This window comes from Falco cherrug, chromosome 16 (assembly GCF_023634085.1).
Source record: "Falco cherrug isolate bFalChe1 chromosome 16, bFalChe1.pri, whole genome shotgun sequence".
Lineage (NCBI taxonomy): Eukaryota > Metazoa > Chordata > Aves > Falconiformes > Falconidae > Falco > Falco cherrug.
In genome coordinates this window covers 7,901,279-7,914,139 of record NC_073712.1, presented here as the reverse complement: position 1 = coordinate 7,914,139, position 12,861 = coordinate 7,901,279, and positions in this window count along the sequence as shown.

The following is a 12,861-nucleotide window of genomic DNA, read 5'->3' as shown; positions in this document are numbered from 1 at the left end:
GATGTACAGGTCAACGCCTCTGGTCCTGCTGCCACAGTGTTTCCACTTGCACCCTGGTGTAGCAGAAACCCTTGGCAGGGAGGCACGGGATAGACCTGGGGTGGGAAAGGTGCTGGCCACTTCTGCCTCTTGCTCTTTCATTCCCATCTCTTAATTCCCATTTTAAGGTATAAAACCAATTTAATGCTTTCAGTATTATTGTTTTGGTCACATTCAGTTCTCAGCTAGTTTCTTATTATTTTATACAATTTTGGATGTTCTTATTAACTTCTTTTACTTTACCAAAGGCTTTTGGTCATTGTATCCTAACTAGAAATTTAATAGCCAGTTAAAACTCGTGTTGTGAGATAACACAGAAACCGAGGACACCCCGGACCACGGGGTGTGGGGGCGTCAAGATCGATTCTGCAGAAGGAACCCGCACACCTGCAGCAGAGCCAAGCGCTGCCCGCAGGCGCCGTGAGGCGGCCGGTAGATGCGCAGAGGGGAGGCAGAGGAGGAAAGCAACAAGTCCTTTCTTTATTGAAATAGGTTCATTATGATCATAATTCCAGTTAGAGTGCCAATAAGGAGAACAAACCGGCATCTCTGCCTGAGCATCCATATTCCCTGCCATGCTGGTGTCTGACCTCTGGCTCTGGTTTGCCCTGCGCGGGGGGCACCGAGTCAGCCCAGGCTGGGTTAGTTGTAGGGTGGTAAAGAGGAAATTAAATTAAAAATGGCGTGATTCGTGATAATGCAGTTGCTTTGGGAGAATTTTAAGGCAGAGATAATGAGGATGAAAGGGAAGCATTTACTGTGCTCCAGTCCTTGGAATGTGTGGTGTTATTAGTTGTGTTGAGGAGGAGGAGGGGGCGGCTGTGATAAACTGGAGTGGGTACGCACACCTTTGTCTTGCTCTTGTAGCACTTGCTGTAAATGTATTATAAATCCTACAGGAAGAACATGACTGCAGCAGGATGGTACTAGGGACAGCCGTCAGTTAGGAGGAGGAAGAAACTTGCCTGAAAAAATGGAGCAGGGCTCTTCAGTATGCGAGAACTGCAATGTTCTCCACATCAAGAGTGTTCAGAGTTTGGCCTTCAGAAACACACTGCGAAAAACACCAAGAATCCAGTGGGAGCGAGAGGGAAAAGCTCCCTCATGTGCTTGGCTGTGGAAAGAATCAGTCGAGATGGTGGCTCTCGACCTTGCCCGACAGAATCTAGGACAACAGGCAATTCAGTTCAGGGACTTTTGCTGAGCTCTCAGTGGGCTCGAGTTAAAATAGCAGTTATTAACCAAAGACACTCAGAACGAGCGACAATCTACTTTTTAATGGCATGAATCAGAAGTGAGGAGGTGTGATGGAAGCCAAGAGCACAATGTGCAAATTACAGCAGCCTGTTTGCAGAGGTGTTCGAAAGGCGCCGTCAGTCCCGGCCCTGCGGGCTCTGCTCTTCTGGTGGGAAGTGACCTGGAACACTTCTGTCAGTTTTTGCAAAGAAGCGAGAGAAGAAAATACCTCCTGAATATTATCAGTGAAAGGGCAGCAGGGCTGTTTGTGCAGGAGGCGCATGCGCTGGGGTGTTCAAACAGAGCAGTTTTGAGATGTGACACCCTGAACGTAAATACACGCTCATAAAGCAAATACAAAGAGCCAGTGTTGGTAAACTCAGGATTTTCCAGTAGCTTGACTCATGGGTTGTAAATCCTTGGGCCTGGCAGCCCAGAAGTGCCGTCCACAGGTGGACGGGCTGCCTGGCCGCTGCCTTGGCTCTGCTGGAGCATCCCTGGGCTCCCAGGCTGGTGCCAGCAGAGAGCACTGCAGCACAGCCCATGGAACAGCATGGCCTTTGGAGCAACAGGAAAAATTCAAAATAAGGACTTGTACGTGCAATGCAGATGGGATTTCTGAGCGGTTGTCTGGGGAAAGGCATCATTCTAGATGAGCTCCTTGAAATAACGTGCAATTCGATAACGTATTCCTCTCGAGCGGAATCTATAAGCATTACCTGCTTTCCTTTGTTGCCTTAAAACAGAGGCACTGACTAGAAAGCAGGGAGGTTCCCTCATTTGTAGCGTGATTGGGAATGAGTTGGTGTGGAACTACATGCTGCTGCTTTGAATGCCATCGTCTCTGTTGGAAAGAGTTGTTCCTTTCTACAGGCTTTGTTTTTATAAATAAAGCAGTTAAATTGGCAACCGAGTTATCGAAAGAACTTAGCTGCAGGTTTTGCGCGTTCTTCTTAACCTGGTAATTATGATCCTGGGAGCTAAGTGGTAACAATTCATTTTCAAATGGTGAAGAATCGTGTAATTAGCTCCTGATAGGCATGCGCTGTTAATTAAGCTGTTCAGTGGTACATTTACTGTACAGCTTGATTATCTGTCCCTAAATAATTCCAGCTAGCATGTCTCTCATATTGCCATTGTTTTCATTAGAAAACTGTCTGTCTGGGACATGTCCTGACCCACTATACAAGCCACCAGCCGAAAATTTACAACCCCCCCCAACCTAAAGATCAAACATTAAGGGGTTGGGTTCGAGAGTGAATTTCTTCAACCAAAGAATGGGTACTTTTGAATGCTATTTAGTCTGTATTGCACAACGCTATCCACATGAGGTATATCTGATCGTGTGCCCAGACGCGTGCCCGTCCGGCTTGCCAGCTTTCAGCCTCGCGTTCCTGGTCTGCACAGCTCCTGCCGTGTAGTGCACTTCCCATGTTGATAGTTCATACTTGGAGTTGACTAATAGGAAGTAGCAGCCAATTAGGAACCTAAAAGGGCCTTTCATTAGCTTTTTGAAAAATTAAGTACTAATTATGTAGGTTTGAATAGATGTTTACTCAAGGGGTTAATTATGCATCCATAAAAAGCAAAACTTAATTTTGTGCATCTGGGGAGGAGAGGCTCAGGAAATCATGGTGGCTGCTGGCTGGTGAGGCATGCGAAACCTTGGAAAGATCACCCTTTCCAACTGCTGCCATGGCCGCTCGTCTCTTTGGAGAACCACAGAGGGACTGACCATCCCTCACTGGAAAGATGGAGGTAAGTGCTGAAAAGCGCAGACTAGGAGAGCCAGTCTCCACACTTCACCTTATTTTCTGCATCCTAACCATGTAAGTGCTGTGATACATAGAGGGCTGCTCCTGGGCTGCCTTGCCTGGTGCTCCTGGGCTCTGCTCCCCACTGCCATCCCCTGGGCTCGTTCTGGCCGTTGCCCTGGGAACTTAGGCTGGTGCGGGGCCAGGGGCTGGGACCACGGTGGAAAGCAGGCTTTGGCCTCGGCAGTGTGCCTGGCAGCATCCTCTAGAAGTCTTCAGTGAAGTGCCTGTTCTAAATGGGAAACTGGACACCTCCCTGCTACGTAATCCCAATGAGGAGATGGTTAAATATATCAGTTGTTACAGAAAAAAAAAGGTATCAGGAACAGTAAAGTTCAGAATTTCCAGAACAACTATTTTTACACCATGTGATGGCTGTTAAACACCAACGTTACTAAGGCATTCCCAGTAAAAATATAGCTTTCTTTTTTTGGTCAAAAATTAAATCTTTTGGTTTACTGAAATCTGGCTGAAAGACTTTACCAAGAGCAATTTTTCTTTGTCTGCTTATTACTGTGTGCAGTAAATAATCAGGGAGATAAAGGGATTGTAGAATTTAGCTTAAGAAAGAATCCAATTAGATTCTTCTGGGCCCGTCTCATATGGGATTATGTGTGTTTCTGTTAAGATTTTTTTCCCTCCTGGGCTAGATAACAGCTTCAAATAACTTTTTCTATTTTATCTGTGATTACAGGCACAAAACCAAGAAGAAAACCCTCCTGTGATACACCACCACCACCACCTTCCTGATCTGCCCAGCACTCTGGGGGGAGGATGGAGACAGCCTTGATCTGGGGTTGCATTCCGTCCCTCGGTGCAGCCAGTCGCACCCCAGCCCTACGCGTGCCTGGGGATCACAGAGAACTCCGGGAAGGGCAGCCAAGGTGTAAGGTCGAGATGCTGAAGTGCTGCCTATGTCACTGCTGGAGAAGTATGTGGGAGTCCGGCCAAACCAGCTCCACATTTTGAGGTATCACTTGAGAAACATCATGAAACTGGGAGAGCACCTCGAAGTGTCAGAAAGAAAATGGGCATTTGTAATAAACTGATATCCCGGCTGCTTTTGTGTTACCCAGAGTTTGTAGGTGGCTCCGCGTACCTGCAAAATACCCTCTCGAGACAGAGGAACTCACATGGTGAAAATACCAACAAACACACTGGCTAGACATCACTGTTTGGGAGGTTGTTAATGAAATAATTTTTCATGACTCCCTCTGGATTACCTGCTGCTCTCAGGTACAGTGTGATGGCGTTCCAGATATTTTTCACATGGGTGATATCGTCAGTGTAATTGCAATGTACTGTGATTTACAGTTTCCTGGGCTCCCTGTTGCTGCTTCTCTGGGGCTTCACAGCAAGTTTTAAGGAAGGTGGGACCACCCTACGGACCGAAAGGAACCGTCGTCCACAGGGAACATCGAGCAAACGTGCGGCGAGGCAGAGCAGCGGGACACGAGGCCTAATTTTTGCAGGAGCAGGAGTGTTTGTTTTGCTTTTTGAGTGATGACAAGTGAGCAAACAAGATCTGAATTTCACATCTGCTCCAAAGACTTCTCTTACTCTCTGTAAGTAGCCAAAACATATCAGGAGTTGGTAAGACAACATGTCTGATGGATTTATGCTTTTTTTTCATCAGCTTGCTAAAAAGTGGAAGCTAGATGACAAAACATTTCATAAGCAGTCACGGAGTCCATCTCTCGGCATGTGGGAGTACTGATAAAAGCCAGCTTTGCCTGAAATTGTAAACTGCACTTTAATTGCCTTGGTTGCAGCTCTGTAGCATCATCCTTACATTTCCCACAAGGCTTGGGTGACCATCAGCACCTGGAAGTGTTCACGTTACTCACCTACGCCTAAGATGACCAGAGACGTGGTTTTGTATGATTTCCCGAGGTGCTGTTACTCACAACGGGCCGGTCCCTGGGTCTGGTGATGTTCAGAGACATTTTTGTCTGACTGGTTCCTGCTAGATGTAATTATTCTGAATATCTGCTTTCTGACCATTTGCAAATATATGTGGGATGGCTGCTGGCAGCTAACATGTCTGCTGTGACACAGGGAATATATCCAAGCCTATTTAAATAATTTTTTCTCTGTTCTGTTTAAAGAGATGGCAGTTATCCTTACGGGTAAATAGACTACCTTCCAGGTACTCTGTCATCTTTAGACACACCGCACAGTTCGTTATAGCAGCACTAAATCAAAACCACTTCTTGTCAGATGGAACCTGCCCGCCTCCTTCCTATGAAATCTGACAGTTACACGGCGGGTAATGGCTTTCCTGCTCAGGTGACCCGCCGGTCCCTCTCAGCCGCACGGTCTAAGTGGGTAATTGGGATGGTGACATAGTGTCTTGGTTTTTTTTCCCTAGAAGCACAATTTTTCTAAGCACGTTAGAGAATAAGGCAAGAATAGCTGAGTAACGAAGGGGATGCATTACTCAGGTATGTGCTGGATGTCCCTGGCATTTGGCGTGCCGGGAAGGCAGACCACAGAAGGTGGTGAGGGAATGGAGCCGACGTGCCTGGAGGCTCTAGCCCTAGGCACACCCCGGGGTTTGCAGCCTTTCTTTAGCTAAACCCTTTTCACAGCTGTTCCCAGATGTGCAGTCTCTGCTCCTCACACCACCACAGAGGCACAGTGCCTGCAGCGGGGGCTGTCCCCACTCCGGCACCCCAGGTCCCCTCATCCCACACAGGCTCATGTGTCTGGATGTTGTGAACTGCATGGCAATAGTGAAAGAGGTGCTTAGACATCAATGGGCTGAAAATGATTATATATTATTAAGGTCTAAAAGCGAGTCAAGCTGCCTAGGTGGCCAAGTGGAAGAAGGTGAATTTTAGGTTCATTTTTCCCATCCCCAAATATCCAATATTTTTAGTGAAATTGGCGGCAAGAGAGTTGTCTCCCAGTGAATGACAATGATTTAGTGTACAGTGATGGACATAAACCCCAAAGCTAGAGTGGTGCAGGCGTGTTCTTCAGCCCAGCCTTTTGCCAAGGATCTTTCATGTAAGACCAGAATTATGACAATGCTTAAAACTGGCATGAAAGTGCTATAGCTTCTGACATCTGAGATTTATATTGATTGGTTTTGTACCAGAGCCACCTCCCTCCTCATGAAGCTGCACATCAGCTTCGAGGTGCTGGACAAGAGACCACCTGCCTTTCTCCTGATTTATTGCAAGAGTCATCTGGTGCCATTTGATTCCTCCCGGTATGAAACCATTCATTATTTATATTGCAAAGAACTAGAAATAGCTGTCAGGTGTCTGTTTTCACATTGGCATTGGCAGAAAGGAACGCAGAGTATTCTGAGCATCCTTACCAACATGCAAGATGTAAAAGAGAAACTGCCTTGAGGCCACCTTAGAAGGAGCAAAATGTGGAATTAAAGTGTAATTTCTATGTGAGATGCTGCTCGGGGCTCCCGTGCTGGCATGCAGAGCACCAGCGCGCTGTGGGGAGATGCACGTCCTGCTTACCACCGCCCGTATGCTCACAAACAGCTCTAGACAGCACAGAGAGGACTTAGAACTTACTTTTTTTTTTTTTTTTTTTTTTTTTTTCTGCTTAAACCAGTCTGTATGGTTTGAGCTCCAGTGACCTTGGTCTGGGAGGTTCACCTGAGTTTACACAGTTGATTTGGTTTTGCTTGGTGAACAGGTTTCTGGGCTGTGACCCTTATTGTTTTACATCGTGGTTTCATTTCAAGCTTCTGGTTCATGATAATGTCACAGCTCAAATTGCAACTAAAGCTCTAAGCATCTCTCACAAGGAGATGGGGGGAAATCACAGAAAGAGTTTGAAGTACAAGATGGTGATAGCACACCACCACACAAGGTGAAGGTGGATTTAATATGAAAACTTCATGGTTACGGCATCATATTTTTTATTTCTTGTGTGCATGTGGGCACACAAGGCAGTGCTGCCTTCTCTTCAGTTACAGTGTAAAACCAGATTTGGAAAGCGAGGCGAAAGGACAGACAGGGTGGGAGCTGGAAGGAGGTATGGGATTCAGAGCCAGGAAAATCGGGCTTCTTTGGAAAAGGTGGTCCTTCTGCAACAGAGAGGCCTCTGTAGATGTAAATGCAGACTTTAAATCATTCTCACATGGTGTTTCACTGAATTAATGTTAATATTTTCTGCAGATAATTAATCGAGAAGCAGATGAACAGTGAAGACGACTCTACCAGATACTTCCTAACAAAGCATTTTCTCCTTACTGTCTTCTATTGCCTTCCTACTCTGCTTAAAAAAATATATCCAATCACGTATGATATATTAGTGCAGATTGCTGCCAGCGCAAGGAGCCAAACGGTGAGTATCCTGGAGGGTGCGGATGCCAGTTCCTCAGAGAACAAGAGGGACACTTGCCAAAAGGACGGCAGTTTCTAGAACTTACTAATGAATTTGCAGAGACATCCCAAAATGGTATGTCCGGGCATCTCACTAGTAGGATAAATATTTATTCATCTTGTTTTTACTTTATGCTCTTGTTCAGCACAAAACACTTCATATTTGATTTATTAAGTGTGAGTGACCGATTTTACCAGCACTGGGGTGCACCAGCGGGACACGGGGTCTGTGGTTCTTACCAGCATTTCGATCCAGTTGAGCAGCTGCCCTTGACCCTGCTGTTGGCAGGGTGACACCGTTTGCTTTAGATGACCTTTAATTGCTGCTCTTTCCTCTCCATTGTCTTTTTAATGTGTTTTGGATGCACCTTTAGCAGACAGCGATGATTCTCTACAGACCTCTCTGGGTACCTTTTATCAGAAGCATAGCACAGGGTGCTACTGCTCTCTGCCTCTTCCCATGGGAATGGACTTTCACAGGGACCGTATGTTTTACTGTGGAAAAAAAAAAAAAGGCGGCCATACGCATGCTGTTGAGTTGCAAAATGTTTACTCTTTGAGCAAAGGTTTTGCCACAGAACGGCTTTTGCTGTTGGGAGACAGCAGACTATGGGAGAGTTTTGCAGGATGCTATGGGAATGGGATTTCAACCCAGTGCTGGCGTATGGCTCACTGGGAGCAGGCAACGTGGAATCCAACTCTACAACGAGGAGAGTTACAAAGCAGGTACGTTTATTGCAGTGCAGGGGGGATCACTCCTCCTAACTTGCACCCCGTTTCAACAAGCAAACGGGTATTTATTATAAAATGTCATGCATATACGTAAGGTTTCTGAAATCTCAGAATCTCCTCCCTCTGGCGCCTCTTCAAGATGTACTTTTTGCCTTCTTGGGCAGTTACCTAAAGTTCTTGTTTATCTTTGCATACCTTAGCAGTCTTTGTTATTTGGTTTCTGTTATCTACTGGAGTTCTTTATACGTCATCCATTATCCAGCTGTTGTTCAAGGGTAACACATCTGCTGGGCAATGATGAGCCCTTCCTTACGGCCCGCTCTAACCATGCCAATTTAATGCGTGCCCACTGGGCTGGTTTAAATCTGTATCAGCCTGATCCTCCAGCAGGGATCCATCCTCTTCGGGGTGGGGGCCATTGCAGTAGGAGGTCGCTTTTTCTTCTAGCAGGTCCCCTGTAGCAGCAGAGCTGGAGGTTTGTCACTATATCACAGGTACAGTCCCACAGGCTGGGCTGGCACCGTGGTCATGTAACACCCCCCACCCCCGTGCCTCACATTCTGTCAATAAAATCATGTTTATTAGCAAAAGTTTGTTTGAACATTATTAATCTTTGAGGCTTGGTATTTGCTTGCTTCTCTCCCCATACTGTAGAAGTCTAGGCTTACTTCTCTCCCTTAGGAAAAATAAATTAAAAAACTTTTTGTGCAAGAGAAGGAAGAAAAAAATCAGACCATTTTCCCAAGGCTACAGAATTTCTCAGATATCCATTTCAAGGTGTTTATTACAGCCTTTCATCCCATCCCTTCACTGTTGAAACTAAATTTCCTGCCTGGCAACAGATGGGGTGCCAATTTATTTTTAGCAGTTTGTTTGCTTTGCTTGAACCCTTACCAGTATCCTGCTTTTAAGCCCTTGAATTACCCTGGGGGCTAACGAGCTGGGCTGAACTTCTCTGCAAGGAAATTCAGGAGAGAAGCTACCTGTGACAAGGAACTATCCTGGCTGCATAAACCCAATGTTTTACTCCATCTAGGGGACCTGGAGTATGTTTTGACTGTTAACTGGCATGCTGAGCAGGCAGGTATTAATTTATTTTTACAGGAAGGAAAACAGCAGAGATTAATGTCACCTCAGCAAGGGCTGGATGAGCGTGTAAGGTCGTCCTCAGTCTTAGCTCTCCACAAATCTGACAAAAGATAGAAATGCATCAAATAGCCTTAGGACAGGCATGTCACCCCTGTTTGCATGATCCTGTGCATACATTTTTTCCTGGGAAAGCAACAGTTCTATACAAAACTTCTCGTTGCTTTTGTCTACATAAGGGCAGCTGTAAACACCACAAGCTTCCTTGCAATTTAGGAGGAAAATAAAGGAAGTAAGATAAATATATCATTCCTCTGTGCTTTTCAGACTTTTGAACCTTCTAGTGTCATTTTTTTGTATGAGACATCAGGTGTGTTGGCAGTGGACCAGCCCGTTGGCCTTGCTAATCTAATAAACCCCCTGGATTAAAACCGTTTCTGTGGGCAGCAGCCGGGAGCCGCGGCTCCATCCCAGCCCCCCATGCTACCCCAACGCGGCCCCTTCCTGCGGGGTGGAGAGAGGTGATGGGGCAGCGAGACACAGGGATGCAGACAGAGAATTTTTGCATCAAAATTAGAGCATCCCACTGTGCTGGAGCCTATTATGTGTTAGGAAGGGGTTACTCCTGCGAAATATATTCACGTATAAATAAAGTAATATTGTCCTCTGCCTTATGAATTTGTGAAAAGCTAAAGCGGAGTGAGGAAAAAGGCACACTGCTGGGAGCAAGGCTCTGCTCAGGTGGGGCAAAACGCAGCACCTGTGCCAGCCCCTGGCACCTGCTTCCCTGCTCTTGGCTCTGCAGAGAGGCCAACCACCCCAGCTGCCGCCTCTGCCCCTCACGTTTTGGCCAAACAAACAAAGCCAAGTCCCGTTCTCGCTCATCACCACAAGCGTTCTGCAGCAGGACTTGCTTTCTTGCTCTCCGGGCTGGGAGGTACGCATATGGATGCACAAATCCACGCAAAAACTCTTTGGAGGACTTTTTAATGCTTTCTGTAATGAATGTCACAGGGATCATTTCTTTTAATCGGCCAACGTCTCTGCAAGCTGTCAGCTGCTGCTGCACAGAGAACAAAGCATCTCCCTTGCCTGCTACTGAAAAGGTCTTAATGAAGCTCTGCCCGTTTCTGGGGAGCCTAAAAATCTTTGTGCTCATTCCAGCATAAAGGTGTATACAAAATACCAGAGTTACCATGTCTCTCTCTCGGGGCCTGGCTAGAAAATGAATTGCTTTTATTGAAGATATTTTTCTGCTGGTCTCCTCTCACCCATTTGTTTAGTTGTTTGCTAAAATGATCCTTTGAGTTGCAGAGAGCTCTTTTAGACCCCTCCTTTTGGTTTTCTCCCCCTAAATGGCTTTTAATAATTAAGTGTAATGGAGAAGCTTTGATTGGATTCCTCACTCAGATGGTTAATTAGGTATACCTAAATAAGTTACAAAATTTATTCCTTTGGACTCAATTCCTTTTCCTTTATCCAAACCAAAATACACCATTCTCTAGAGATTTCTTGTTTGAGAATTGACTGAAGGTAATTATTTCACATAATTAAGATCACTAAGCAAAGTAATTTAATTTTCTTCCCTGCCTCTTCCTCCCTCCAAGAAATGTAAATGTCTGTGTAACACTAGATCAATAAAAAAAACCTTTTCAAAGGTTAAGTTGGCCAAGTATGCTGTTAAGTTAGAAGCGACTAGCATGACATGAAATCTAGTAAAGATGTTTAGAAAAGTAATGAAATTTCCAATGGAATGATTTTTTTTTTTTTTTGCCTCCCCCAAGGATTTTGGGGTTTAGGTCAGTTTTTTTTGTTTGAGTTGGGTTTTTTTTTTTTTTCATTCTGCTGAGGGCAGAGCAGGGACAGCAGGTACAAAGACATGACCTCTGTGGCCAGATGAGTTGTATTGAAATCAGCTGTGCTGGGGCAGGGCTGGCCTGGCTGGGACCCAGCAGGTGAAGGAGATGTAAAATCATTGGAGAAAGGTGAATCGCATTGAAATGCTGAGGCTCCATGAGTGACATGTGCAGCAAACTCTATTTAGCAAGGACTGTACGAGGGCAGTAAGAGAGAGATGGAAGTTCAGGGCCTTGCAAGATTGGAGAAGTTGGGTAAGAAAAGGTATTTGGTGTTTTTACTTTCTTTTTCCTTCTTGGGTTTTTGTGATCTCTGAGTGTGGTTGCTACACAACTTAGGTACAATATGGTTAGGGAAGAAATTTGCTCTGATCTTTTTGTTGGTGTGAGGTAATGGGGGAGGAGAAGGTTGTTTTTCTCTAAATCATGTTTTTCACGTTTACTAACCTTTCCTTTTAAAGCTGGAGAAGGGATGAAGTTGGGAACTTTCCTTTTGTGCTTGTTCTTGGGGCTATGAGACAGGGACCTCTTCACCAAACCCGTTTTATGTAACCAAAGAAACTGTAAAGCAATGAGGTTTCTTTGTTCAGCGAGACTCTGAGTCCTTCAAGTTCCTACCAGTTTTACCCACTTCTTGGTTGTGGTTTTTTTTTTGTCTCTTTGCAAATGTTTCTTCTTGTATGAGCTATATCCTGTCTGCATCCCATGCTGCCTGTGCAGAGCTGGTGATACTTGTATAGAAAGCATCTTTTTGTAGTTCCCTTTCCCTCTAGCTCTGTGGTGTCTCAAACTGCAAGTTCAGAAAGTGCTTAGTCTCCCAGTGTGGGTCTGAGTACAGGCAAGCAAAAAATAGCGATGCTAAGTCTTAAGCAGCTTTTAAGGATTTAAACTTTATTCAATCCTGTATCCTGGGCTGTGCCTTAAGCCCAAACCTCATCTGCAGTTGGGTCAAACCTTCCTGACCTCGTTCGTGTTGCCTGAATGCAAAAGCCTTGGGCTGTGCGGGAGCTGGCAGCTCCCTCCAGGTGTGCGGGCAAGGGGGTGCTGAGCCGGCCGTCTTCTGGTGGTGGTGAAATCTCTCACTGCTGCTAAGGAATAAGCTACAGGCTGAAATGTTGGGGCTGTGTCTGCATGTTTGGGGTAGTTCTCCTTGCTGAAGTGATTTTTAGAAGGCAGAGTCCCTGCCCACGTGTTTACTACCTTGCGCCGCTTTGGCCTCGCTGTTTGGAGTTTACTGGATGCTATTGCTGCTTTTTATGGTTGTTTGTAATATGATGAATGCTTTAGAGAAGCAAAAGGTCTGGGGCTGTTTAAATGTGACTTTGCAGATCCTGAACAGCATGTCCAGGTCTCTAATAAGTGCCTGCAGAGCATTTGGGAACAGTGGTGACTTTCCATAGCACCACGTTTCCCACCTGTTAATTTCCAAAGCTTAGCTCAGTTGTTTTTTTTTTTTTTAATTTCAGTCACTACTGGATAATAATGACTACATGCTTTTACTAAAGCTTTCTGGTGTGTGTTTATTACAATTTCTGTTTTACAAGGGCCACTCACTGAAATGCACAAGCACTTCAGCAATCTGCCAGTGCTCGGCTTTGAAGGCAGCGTAGAGACGAATACCAAAGATCTGCTATCTTAATTAGTACAAGAGGTTACGGAGATGTTAATACCTGATTGTACAGGGCTGACAGAAAGGATTAAAGGTGGTGGAATTAGTTGCCTGTAAAACAGAGGGTTCTG